Source organism: Nicotiana tabacum, chromosome 8 (assembly GCF_000715075.1).
Source record: "Nicotiana tabacum cultivar K326 chromosome 8, ASM71507v2, whole genome shotgun sequence".
In the NCBI taxonomy this organism is placed as follows: Eukaryota; Viridiplantae; Streptophyta; class Magnoliopsida; order Solanales; family Solanaceae; genus Nicotiana; species Nicotiana tabacum.
Window position 1 is genome coordinate 121,234,974 of NC_134087.1, and position 11,941 is coordinate 121,246,914.

Consider the following 11,941-nt stretch of genomic DNA (forward strand, 5'->3'; position numbering starts at 1 on the left):
AAGAGAGCAAAGAGTCTATATATATATATATACAGTATTACAGTATTTTCACCATCATCGAGCTATAATCGTCGGGCAGGCCCCAATTGGGCAACCTCTGATCAGATGGTAAGTTATATACCGAGCCTACTATGGCCGAACACCTATGAGAAAGCCCAGAATAGCCGAGATATAGAGCCCAGTATGGCTGAGTGCCTATGAGCGAGCCTATTATGGTAGAGCAATTACACATCCTTATAAGGCCGGACAACTATTTTACTTACTATATTGAGAGAGATGAGTCAGTATCAGCAGGTAAGCATACTTTCAAATTATATTTGACTCCCAAGTAATTTTAGTTATTATATTCAGTTATTTTATTTCCTTACATACTCGGTACATTATTTCGTACTAACGTCTCTTTTGCTAGAGACACTGTATTTCATGCCTGCTGGTTCTGATAGACCGCTTGATAGACCTTCCCAGTAGACAAAGTCAAGCATTAGCTTGGTTGGTAAGCTCCACTTCCTCAGAGTTACCAGGTCTATACCTTGGAGTCCATTTTATATATACAGGTTTGGTGGGTAGATCAAGGCCCTGTCCCGACCATAATACAGTTCAGTTATCCCTAGAGGCTTGTAGATGAATCTTGTATATTTTTTATATCAGTATTATGGCTTTACCAGCCTATATAGATGTTTAGTTTGGTATTGCTGGTTGTAGACATTATTTTGAGATGATTCAGAATATGGCCTCATCAGCCTAAGTTGAGGGTTACCCCTCTCAAGCTAACAATTACAGAGTGGTACGCTCGGGCAGAGTATGGCATCAGGTGCCGACCACGCTTCTTCAGGTTTGGGGCTTGACAGTGAGGGGATAAATGTAGATCCAAAGAAGATTGAGGTAGTTCAAAATTGGTCCAAAATGACTTCAGCTGTAGAGATTCAGAGCTTTATGGGTTTTACAAGTTATTATCGCCGTTTTGTAGAGGGTTTCTCGTCCATTGCTGCACCTTTGACTAGATTGACCTAGAAGGGTGCTCTTTTTAGATGGTCTGAGGAGTGTAAGGTGAGCTTTCAGAAGCTCAAAAATGCATTGACTACAGCCCCAGTGGTTGAGTTGCCTACAAGTTCGGGATCATACACCATATATTGTGATGTGTTGCGTATTGGGCTTGATGCAATGTTGATGCAGAACGGTAGGGTGATTGCCTCCGGGTCTCGTCAGTTAAAGGTTCAGGAGAAGAATTACCTTGTGCGTGACTTAGAGTTGGCAGCTATTATTCACGCATTAAAATTTGGAGGCATTATATGTATGTTGTTCATTGTGAGGTCTATACCAACCATCGGAGTCTCCAGCACTTGTTCAAGCAGAAGGATCTTAATTTGCAGCAGCAGAGATGGTTAGAGGTACTGAAAGATTATTCTATCACCATATTATATCATCCGGGAAAGGCCAATGTGGTGGCGGATGCATTAAGTAGGAAGGCAAAGAGTATGGGCAGTTTGGCATATTTACCGATAGTAAAGAGGCCATCAGCCATGGATGTTCAGGACTTGGCCAATCAGTTTGTGATATTGGATGATTTGGAGATCATCCATGTTCTTTCTTATGTTGTGTCACAGCCATCGTTGTTGGAGCATATCAGGGCTCATCATTTTGATGATCTTCACTTGTTGGTGTTGAAGGATACAGTGCAGCGGGGTGGTACCGAGGAGGTTGTGATTGGTGATGATGATGTTATACAGCTTCAAGGCCGGATTTGTATTCCAAATGTGGATGGGTTGAGAGATTTGATACTCGAGTAGGCTCACACTTCGCCCTATTCCATTCACCCAAGTGTCACGAAGATGTACTATGACTTGAAACAACACTTTGGTGGCAGAGAATGAAGAAAGATTTCATTGCCTATGTCTCTCGGTGTTTGAATTGTCAAAAGGTGAAGTATGAGCATCAGAAACCAGGAGGTTGATTCAGATATTGGAGATAGTAGAGTGGAAGTAGGAGCACATCACTATAGATTTTGTTGTAGGCTTATCACAAAACTTAAGGAAATATGATGCAGTCTGGGTTATTGTAGAATGGTTGACTAAGTCCGCACACTTCATTCTGGTGGTGACTTCCTATTTCTCACTGAGGCATGCAGTTCAAATCATAGTTTTGGAGAGCAGCGCAATGAGATTTGGGCACTCGGGTTGAGTTGAGTTCAACATTCCACCCTCAGACAAATGGGAAATCTGAGCGCACTATTCAGATCTTGGAGGATATATTACGTGCTTGTGTTATGGATTTCGGAGGTTCATGTTATCAGTTTCTTCCGTTAGCAGAGTTCGCCTGCAATAACAGCTTCCAGTCGAGTAACCAGATGTGAGGCCTTATATGGAGGAGTTATCGCTCTCCAATAGGTTGGTTTAATCCTAGGAGGCTAGGTTGTTGGGCACTGACTAAGTCTGTGATGCCTTAGAGAAGGTGAAGGTGATCCAGGAGCGGCTTCGTACAACACAGTCCAGGCAGAAGAGTTATGCTGATAGGAAGATTCGTGATGTTGCATATATGGTGGGTGAGAAGGCTTTGCTCAGAGTATCGCCCATGAAAGGTGTGATGAGGTTCAAGAAGAAGGGCAAGTTGAGCCCTCGGTATATTGGTCTTTTGAGGTGCTTGAGAGTGCTGGGGAGGTGGCCTATAGATTTGCATTGCCACCTAGCCTATCAGGTGTTCACCCAGTGTTTCATGTTTCTATGCTCCAAAAGTATTATGGTGAAATGTTACATATTTTGGACTTCAGCACAGTACAACTGGACGGGGATTAATTTAGAGTTGACTAAGAGTTGACTTTGTTGATATCGGGTTCGGATTTTAGTTTTGGGATTTGGAGTAGGTCTAATGTGTTATTTGGGACTAGTGTGCAAAACTTGGGATCATTCGAAGTTGGTTTGATATGATTCGTCATTAGTTTTAGAAGTTAGAAGTTCACTAGTTTCATTAGGCTTGAATTGGGATGCGATTCGTGGCTTTGATGTTGTTTGATGTAATTTGAGACTTCGATTAAGTTCCTATTGTGTTTTAGGACTTGTTGGTATGTTTGGATGGGGTCCCGAGGGCCCCGGGTGTGATTTAGATGGAGTTTGGGTCATCATTAAACTTAGGAGTTTGGCTGAAGTTTCTGATTCCTAGTGCATTCGCACCTCCGGTGGATTGGTTGTAGGTGCGGGGCCACAGAAGAAAAAGGGTAAGCTTCAGGGGAAGTCCGCAGATGCGGACCTCGGACTGCAGGTGCGGCCAGGTGTGCGCAGGTGCAGAAGTTGAGCTAGGGAGGGGAGTTCGCAGAAGCGGACCAAGTTGCGTAGATGCACGCTCGCAGATGTGAGTTTTATTCCGCAAAAATGGAAGGCCGGATTTTGGAGAGCCGTAGAAGCGGCCAATATTCTGCAGAAGCGGGACCGTAGTTGCAGATTCACTGGCAGAGTTTTATTCGAAGGGTTTCATTATTTTTCTCATTTTGGGAGTTGTAGATCTCGGCTAAGGGTGATTTTTGAGGGGTGTTTTGGCATTCACAAATTTCTTAAGTCCAACAGCTTTAGTCTTATACTTCTTTTCAAGAGCATTCCACAGCTCTCTCGAACTTTTCATGATGCTATAAACATTATACAAGTCATATTCCAAGCAAATCAAAATATAATTATTGCAAAGGAAGTCAGAATGCTTCCATGCCTTTGTGGCCACAAATCGCTCATTGTCAAAAGTTCCTTCTGCCAAGATTGGAACATCCTCACGGATAAATTGCAGCAATCTGAGCATGGTAAGATAAAAGAAATCTTCTATTGCAAGTGCTTAAAGTCTGTGCTAAAAAAAAATTGAGTTATTCTGTCAGTGTCATTGCGGTGCAAATGTTGTGCAACTTGAAGATGCATTAGCCATTGCAGCAGTAGTCATTGTAATAGAATCATTTTGTTATTTCGTATTTATTGTCATTTTTTTGTAAAAAAAAAAAAATTAACACAACCAGAATTAGTAAATTGGTGAAATTGAAGCATAACTCTCGCACTTTCTCTAACTTGCATTTAGGCTATTATGCCCTAAGTGTTCAATGTAAAGTCTAGTTATGACTCCTACCAAAAATTAGTTCTTATTTCCCACTCTAAACTCTACTTTGTTGAAGAAATTAGGTCCACATAAGAGTTTAATATATTTCTAGACTCGTTGTGGAGGAAGTAAATACCTATCATACAAATGTGTGTGAAGACATGAAAGTTGCTTAAAAGAAAATTTTGATGTTCAATATCTGCATCAAACGAATTCCAAAGGTTTATTCCATTATTTGTCAAAAAGCTGAGATAAAAGAAATATTTTTGCTATATCTTTTGTAACTTTTTGGCATTGAAAAATACAAAATTTGAATACTAGCAACAATGATACTAAACTTGATGCTTTTCATCATAATTAAGGGAAGTTTCCTATATCAGCAAAAAGGAAAAGAAAAGTTTTCAAGGGTATGAACAATCTTAAAGTGTACTAAATAGCTTTGTGATCAAATATATCTAATATTAGACATGGCAAAGCACAATCAATTTTATGTTTCTCGATGTAGACATTATAAATAACATCTCTTGAAGCTATCACTATTACTACTTAACTTTAGTTTCGAGCGTACGGTAGGCCCTAATCTTAGCACCAAATGATGGCTCTATCTTAATCTGTATTTCTAATTCAGGCTATTGCTAGTTGAGAATTCAGACACTACTTGTCATTCTAAGAAACAAATGTTACTTTACAAACTAGAGGAGGAAGCACCAAAATAACTCAATCACTGTATAATACAAGCTCCTATAACCTAGTCTATCAGTGTCATCCACTCATCCCAAGAACGCCTATTTTATTACTAGCATTATAAAGTATAGCATCCTTCTTTGGATAAATAGCGGCGTTCCAATACTCTATTCACTAAATTAAACAAAGACACTTTGATAATAGCTAATACTCCATCAAAACCACACAACATACACGTTAGTGCATGATAACTAGGATGGTACATATATTATGAGAATAATAATGAAGTTGAGCATATCTAAGGTAATGACTAGGGCACAAACTAAATCTAAAACATAAAATTAGTCAAAATAATACAACAACAGCAACCAAAAAAACTAGTGGAATCCCACGAGTGGAATCTGAGAAGGGTAATGTGTACGCAGACCTTACCTCTAACTTATGAAGGTGGAAAGACTATTTTTGAAAGTCTCCCGACTCAAGAATTACAAAGAATTAAAGTTTGTCAAAATACAAAAAATTAAACTAGAAGGAAAAACAAAAAAGACAAAACCCAAACCTAGGGTTCTGTATTTGCGAAAAATGCTGAAAATTGGCAGAGGCTGACAAGAGGTGAGGTTCCCCTTCCAGATACATAAACAAACCATCTACACCAAAGAAAAACAAAACTCGACGGAAAAATGACATAGATAGATAGATAGAAGTCTGTCAGACAGACAGACAAATAGAGATAAGCCGGATAACCTGGTGATGGTGATCGATCATGGTGAAGGCACTGCCTATGGTCGAACGGTAGTCATCAAGGGTAAAATGCGATAAGTAGAAAGTAAGAAATGAGAAGATTTGGGCGGGTACTTTTATAGGTGAGCTGGAGCGAAAATTTAGAAAAGCTTACAGCGGGAATATAAAATACTAAAAATCAGCTTTCTATTAAAGTAATAGAGTATATTTTTAATGGCTATTTCTTTTAACTGCCAGTAAAAGAGCATCTATTCCAGTCAATTAATTTATTACTAGTCATATTTAAAATTAATTCCAGTTTATTTATTTTGCCATTAATAACATGTGTGGCCGACCAAAAGCGCTATTTTGTCATAAAAGCACTTTTTAAGACAAAAAATATCATTATCATAAATTTATATTTTTTTCAATTATCCTTTATTAATTTCAAAAAAAGTTCCTTTGTTTCTACCATCCTTTTCTTCTCTTTTTTTTTATTCAGTTTATTTTCATTCTCCTTCACCTATTCTTTTTGGAATAGTCTTTCTACTATAAACAAGTCTCTTCTTTTTTTGTTCTGCTAATTCTTCTTTTCTTTGTCTCCTTGTGATTACACGGTAGGTCATCTAGAGTTTTAAACCTTAAATATGTATTTCGGAGCCTCCGATAGCTTCTTTAAGCCTTTCTCGATTTGCATGCGCAGTTCAAATATTTTTCAAAAGGCTTTCATGTTAAAAATTGATAAATATGAAACTTTGCCTTAAAAATTCATTTGAGTCGACTTCGGTCAATATTTTGAGCAAATAGACTCGGATCTATATTTTGACTATCCCTATGGGTCCGTATCGTGATTTCAGACTTGGGTGTATGCCCAGAATCGAATTTAGAGGTCCTTGGCTCAAGTTATCATTTTTTATCGAAAGTTGAAATTTTAAAGGTTTAATGACTTTAATGGTTTGACCAATGTCTGATTTTGTTGATTCCAGATTCGTATTTTGGTTTCAAAATCCGATATAGGTTCATTACTATATTTATGACTTGTCTGTCAAATTTGGTGCAAAACGGAGTTATTTTGACGTGATTCAGACGTCCAGTTGTTAAAATAGCAATTCCAAAGTTTTTTTAAAATTTTCATTTGATTTGGTGTCTGATTCAGAGTTCTAGGTGTTATTTTGGTCATTTAATTGCGTGAGCAAGTTCGTATGGTGTTTTTGAACTTATGCGCATGTTTTGTTTGGAGCCCCGAGGGCTCGGTTGAATTTAGGATAGGCTACGGAGTGGATTGGACTTAGAATTCTTAGCTGGTGCAAACCTATTCTGGTGCAGGCCTCATACCTCGCAATTGCAAGGTCTAGGTTCGCATTTGCGATGAGGCTGTGAAATTGTCACGTTCGTAATTGTGAGCTACTCCCTCGCAATTGTGAAGAGTAGCTGGGCACCATGGGTTTGCATTTGCGAAGAAGTACTGGGGAGGGAAGGGTTCGCAATTTTGATCAATGGGTCGTAATTGTGGAAGTCCCAAGTTCGCAATTGCGAACAAAACCATCGCATTTGCGATGGTAGCAGAGATGGGGGACCTTTGCAATTGTGAAGGATTTCTTGCATTTGCGGGGTTCGCAATTGTCGCAATTGCGACATCTGCGCCTGGACTTAAGCTGGTTTAGATGGGATTTTTCTCATTCTTTCAAATTTTCAAATCTAGGAAACCCTAGAGGCGCTTTTCCTAAGAGCTCTTCTTCCCTAATTCATTGGTAAGTGATTCTAACCTACTTTCTTTCAATCTTCCATTACATTTCATAAGATTTCAACCTAAAATCTAGAATTTTCATGGCGGAAATTGGGGGTTTGAGTAGAACTAGGGATTTTTGTAAAATTTAAATTTAGACCTCAAATTGAGGTCGGATTTCGAAACAAATTATATAACCGGGCTCGGGGTGAATGGGTAAGCAGGTTTTGGTCCGAATTTCGGGTTTGGACCAAGCGAGCCTGGGAGTTGACTTTTGTTGACTTTTTTAATAATGACCTAAATTGAACCTTTTTCATTCGTGGGTAGTTATTAAGGCTTATTTTGAATCGGTTGATTGATAATTTGCTAAATTTGGTTTGTTCGGAGGCTTGTTTGAAAGGCAAAATCGTGGTTGAGCTTGAGTTGATCTTTAGAGCAAGGGGTAAATGTTGTGGTTAACCTTGACTTAAGGGATTAGGATTTGTTTGCCTATTTGCTACTTGTTTAAATGTTGGATACAATGTATATGTGAGGTGACAAGTACTTATGCATTGTTGTTGGGTCAAATCATGCGGGTGCGATATTTTTTCTTTGATCATGATATCCATGATTAGACTAGTTAATTATTAAATTGATCGTTCTTTCTGCATTTATGTTCTAAAGTTGAGATTGGTATTGTGGAACCATTGTTGACATAAGGCTTGTTCTTGTTTATTCTATCTCCTTGTTATATGTTCATTGTTACATGGTAAGGGAGAGTGTTAATGCACGAAGGGTGATGTCGTGTCGTATTTGAGAGTTAATGCACGAAGGGTGATGTCACGACCCCAAATACCCCGGTCGTGATTGAGCCTATCACAATATTAGACAAGCCAACCCAACAAGTACCACAGTGAATTCTTTTATAAAACCATTTTTCTAAAACTGTTTAAGTCTCAAATTTTCATAAGAAACATACTAAATCACTGAAATGTGCGGAAAACAGTACAAAAATAAACCAACATAGCCCAACAATCTGGTGTCACAAGTCAAGAGCCTCTAAATACAATCCAATCTAACTAACTAATACATAATAAGTCTACAAATGCAGAAAACTAAGATAGGAAGGAGGAAAGCAGGGTTGCGGACGTCATGCAGCTACCTTGCAGTCTCCGGAAAGCTCTGAGAATGCTAGGGACCCTCACTCTACCGCTTGGACACTTGGATCTGCACATACGGTGCAGGGAGTAACGTGGGTACGCCAACTTAGTAAGTAACTAAAGTAAATAAGGTCTGAGTGCGGTGATGAGCAGTTAAAAATCATATATATAAGGGTATTCAACAGAATATCAAGTCAAACTCACCAGTTTAAAAGCCAGTTACTTCGTAAAACTTTAGTTTCAATTGAAATACTTTGAAATTATTTACTTAGCAGTTTTCAATAGAGGCTTGTTACAAAAGAAGAGTGAAATCAGCAACAATGTCATAAATGGGCCCCTCGGGCAAGGTATCACTCATAAATATGGCCTCTCGGGCAAGCCTCGCAGTCACTCGTGACTCAGCTCTCATCACACAGTACTCACACTCAGTACTCCGGCTCAATAATATCTCATAATAGTAATAATCATAATAATTGTTGCGGCGTACAACCCGATCCATAGTTTATAGTTAACTACGCTCACTCGGGATGTACAGACTCTAGAGGGGCTCCTACAGCCCAAGCGTCATATCGCTGATATATATATATATATATATATATATATATATATATATATATATATATATATATATATATATATATATATATATATATATATATATATATATATATATATATATATATATATATATATATATATATATATATATATATATATATATATATATCATTGCGCCGTGCAACCCGATCCATATAAGTATCGATGTGGCGTGCAGCCCGATCCATAATATATACATATAATATTACTACGACGTGCAACCCGATCCGTAATATTTATAATCCTCACCATTAGGTCCTCAACCTCTCTCAGTCATTAACCTCACAACCACTCGGGCATAACAGTGGAAATCAGGGAACTCAGCCAAAACAGTTTTCACATTTTAAGAAGTAGAGTGATAAAAACCAGATTTAAACAATAGACAGGCAAAACATAACTGAAGATATGTGTTCAAAACAAATAGAGTGAGTAAAATAGTTAAAATGCCCCTAAGGGTCTCAACAGGTCGGCACAAGGCCCCAAACATGGCATACAACCCAAAATATAGTATCAATCTCTAAAATACGGAATATCATAAGATTTCAAATCAAATACGCGGTTTAATAGTTGCTACGGGACGAACCACGTCACAATCCCTATCGGTGCACGCCCACACGCTCGTCACCTAGCATGTGTGTCACCTCATTTATCAAAACAATACGAAATACCGGGGTTTCATACCCTCAGGTCCAGATTTACAATGGTTACTTACCTCAAACCGGATGAGATACTACTCTGCAATGCCTTTGACTCTTTCTTCGGCCTCAACTTGCGCCGAATCTACCCAAAATCAGAATCATAACATTAGAATATGCTAAGGGAACGAAGCCCATGCCAAAATAATCAAATTATACCAAAATTTCCGAAATTGGTCCAACCCGACCCCCGGTTCCACGTCTCTAAATTCGATAAAAATTACATCAACGGAATCTTTATCCTCCCACGAGTTCATACATAACAAGAATACTAAAATCCGACCACAAATGGCCCCTCAAATCCCTAGATTAAGGTCTCAAGTTTCCAAGCCTTGACTCCCCAATTTTAGGCTTCAATTCCCCCAAATTTCATGTTTAATTACGTAGAAATCACAATAGGATCAAGTATTAAGTCCATAATTCTTACCTCCAAGAAGTTCTCTTTGATTCCCTCTTCAATCTCTCTCAAGAAGCTAAAACACCGAGTTAAAAATGGTGAACTTAGGCCGAAAATCGTAAAAATGGCCTTTTTAAACATTCTACCCAGCTATTAAATTTACTTAATCACGATCGCGGGAAATCCATCGCGATCGCGAAGCACAAACTCTGCTGGCCCAAAATTTACCTTACCCGATCGCGAATATTCCCACACGATCGCGATACACAGCAGCTTACATTCACGCGATCGCAGCTCCAGCTACGCGAACGTGAAGAATAGCCTAGATGCCCCCCCTAAAAAAAATCCTCTATGCGATCGCGAGCCTCCTCACACAATCGCGAAGAAGGAATACCTGCAGCAGATCTAAAGCAAAATCTGCAACTTTTTCAAACATGAACTTGATCCGTTAACCACCCGAAACTCACCTGAGGCCCTCGGGACCTCAACCAAACATGCCAACATATACCATAATATCATTTAAACGTGCTCCAACCTTTGGGACTCTCAAAACAACGTCAAAACACCAAATTTACATCGGATTCAAGCCTCATAATTCCAAAAACTTCCAAATTTCGCTTTCGATCAAAAGGTCTATCAAACTTCGTCCGAATGATCTGAAATTTTGCACACACAACACAAATGACACAATAGACCAACTCCAACTTCCGGAATTCCATTCCGACCTCTATATCAAAATCTCACCTATCGACCGGAAAACGCTAAAATTCCAATTTTGTCAATTCAAGCCTATATCTACTCCGGACCTCCAAAACACATTCCGATCACGCTACTAAGTCCCAAATCACCTCCCGAAGCTATCTTAACCATCAAAATTCACATCCAATCCCTTTTTCACTTAAGTCAACATCCGGTTGATTTTTTCAATTTAAGCATACTCAAAAGAGACTAAGTGTCTCAAACCTTACCAAAACCTCTCTGAACTTGAACCAACCAGCTCGATAACACATAATACAACTGAACAAGGCAAGAAGAAGCAGAAATGGGGGAAACAGAGAGGTAACTCGTGAAACGACCGGCCGGGTCGTTACAGGTGATGTTGTGTTATATCTATTATTTCATGATAAAATTGAGAGTAAAGGCACGAAGGGTGATGTCGTGCCGTATTTATCATTTTATGGTGAGGTTGAGAGTAAAAGTACGAAGGGTGATGTCGGGCTATTTTTACTCATTATGTATATTTGCTTCATTTGCTGAAGTTTTACTAACTATTCTTATTATCACTCCCTCTTGTAGTTAACATATTTTGTACCCCTTCATATGTCCCCTCTCAATAGTACTAGTTAATTCTTTATTTGTTGTTATGTTGTGTGTATATTTCCATCTATACAGGTTTATTTACGTGGGTGTCATGTCATAGCCTCGTCACTACCTCGTCAAGGTTAGGCTCGACACTTATAGAGTACATTAGGTTGGTTGTACTCATACTACACTCTGCACTTCTTGTGCAGATTTTGGTAGGGGTCCTAGTTGTCCGTGAGTCGTATCAACTCGGGTTGGCATTTGGAGGCTCGAGGTAGATCTTCTAGCGTCCGCAGATCTTGAAGTCCCCTTCCTCACTCCCTATTTATTGCTCTTTTCATTCGAGACAGTTGTACTTATTTCGAATCCTATTTGTAGAAACTCTAGAAGCTCATGAACTTGTGACTCTAGATCTAGGTTGTACTTAGATATTATTGGTTTGTATGCCATTTCATACTTCGTTTTAGTTTCATTTCGGCTTAATTGATATTACTCATTTGAATTAATTAAAATTGGCTTAAAGATCCTCTAACAGTTGCTTGCCTAGCAAGTGAAATATTATGCACCATCACAGTCTCGAAGGTAGTAATTTCGGGTCATGACAAGTTGGTATTATAGC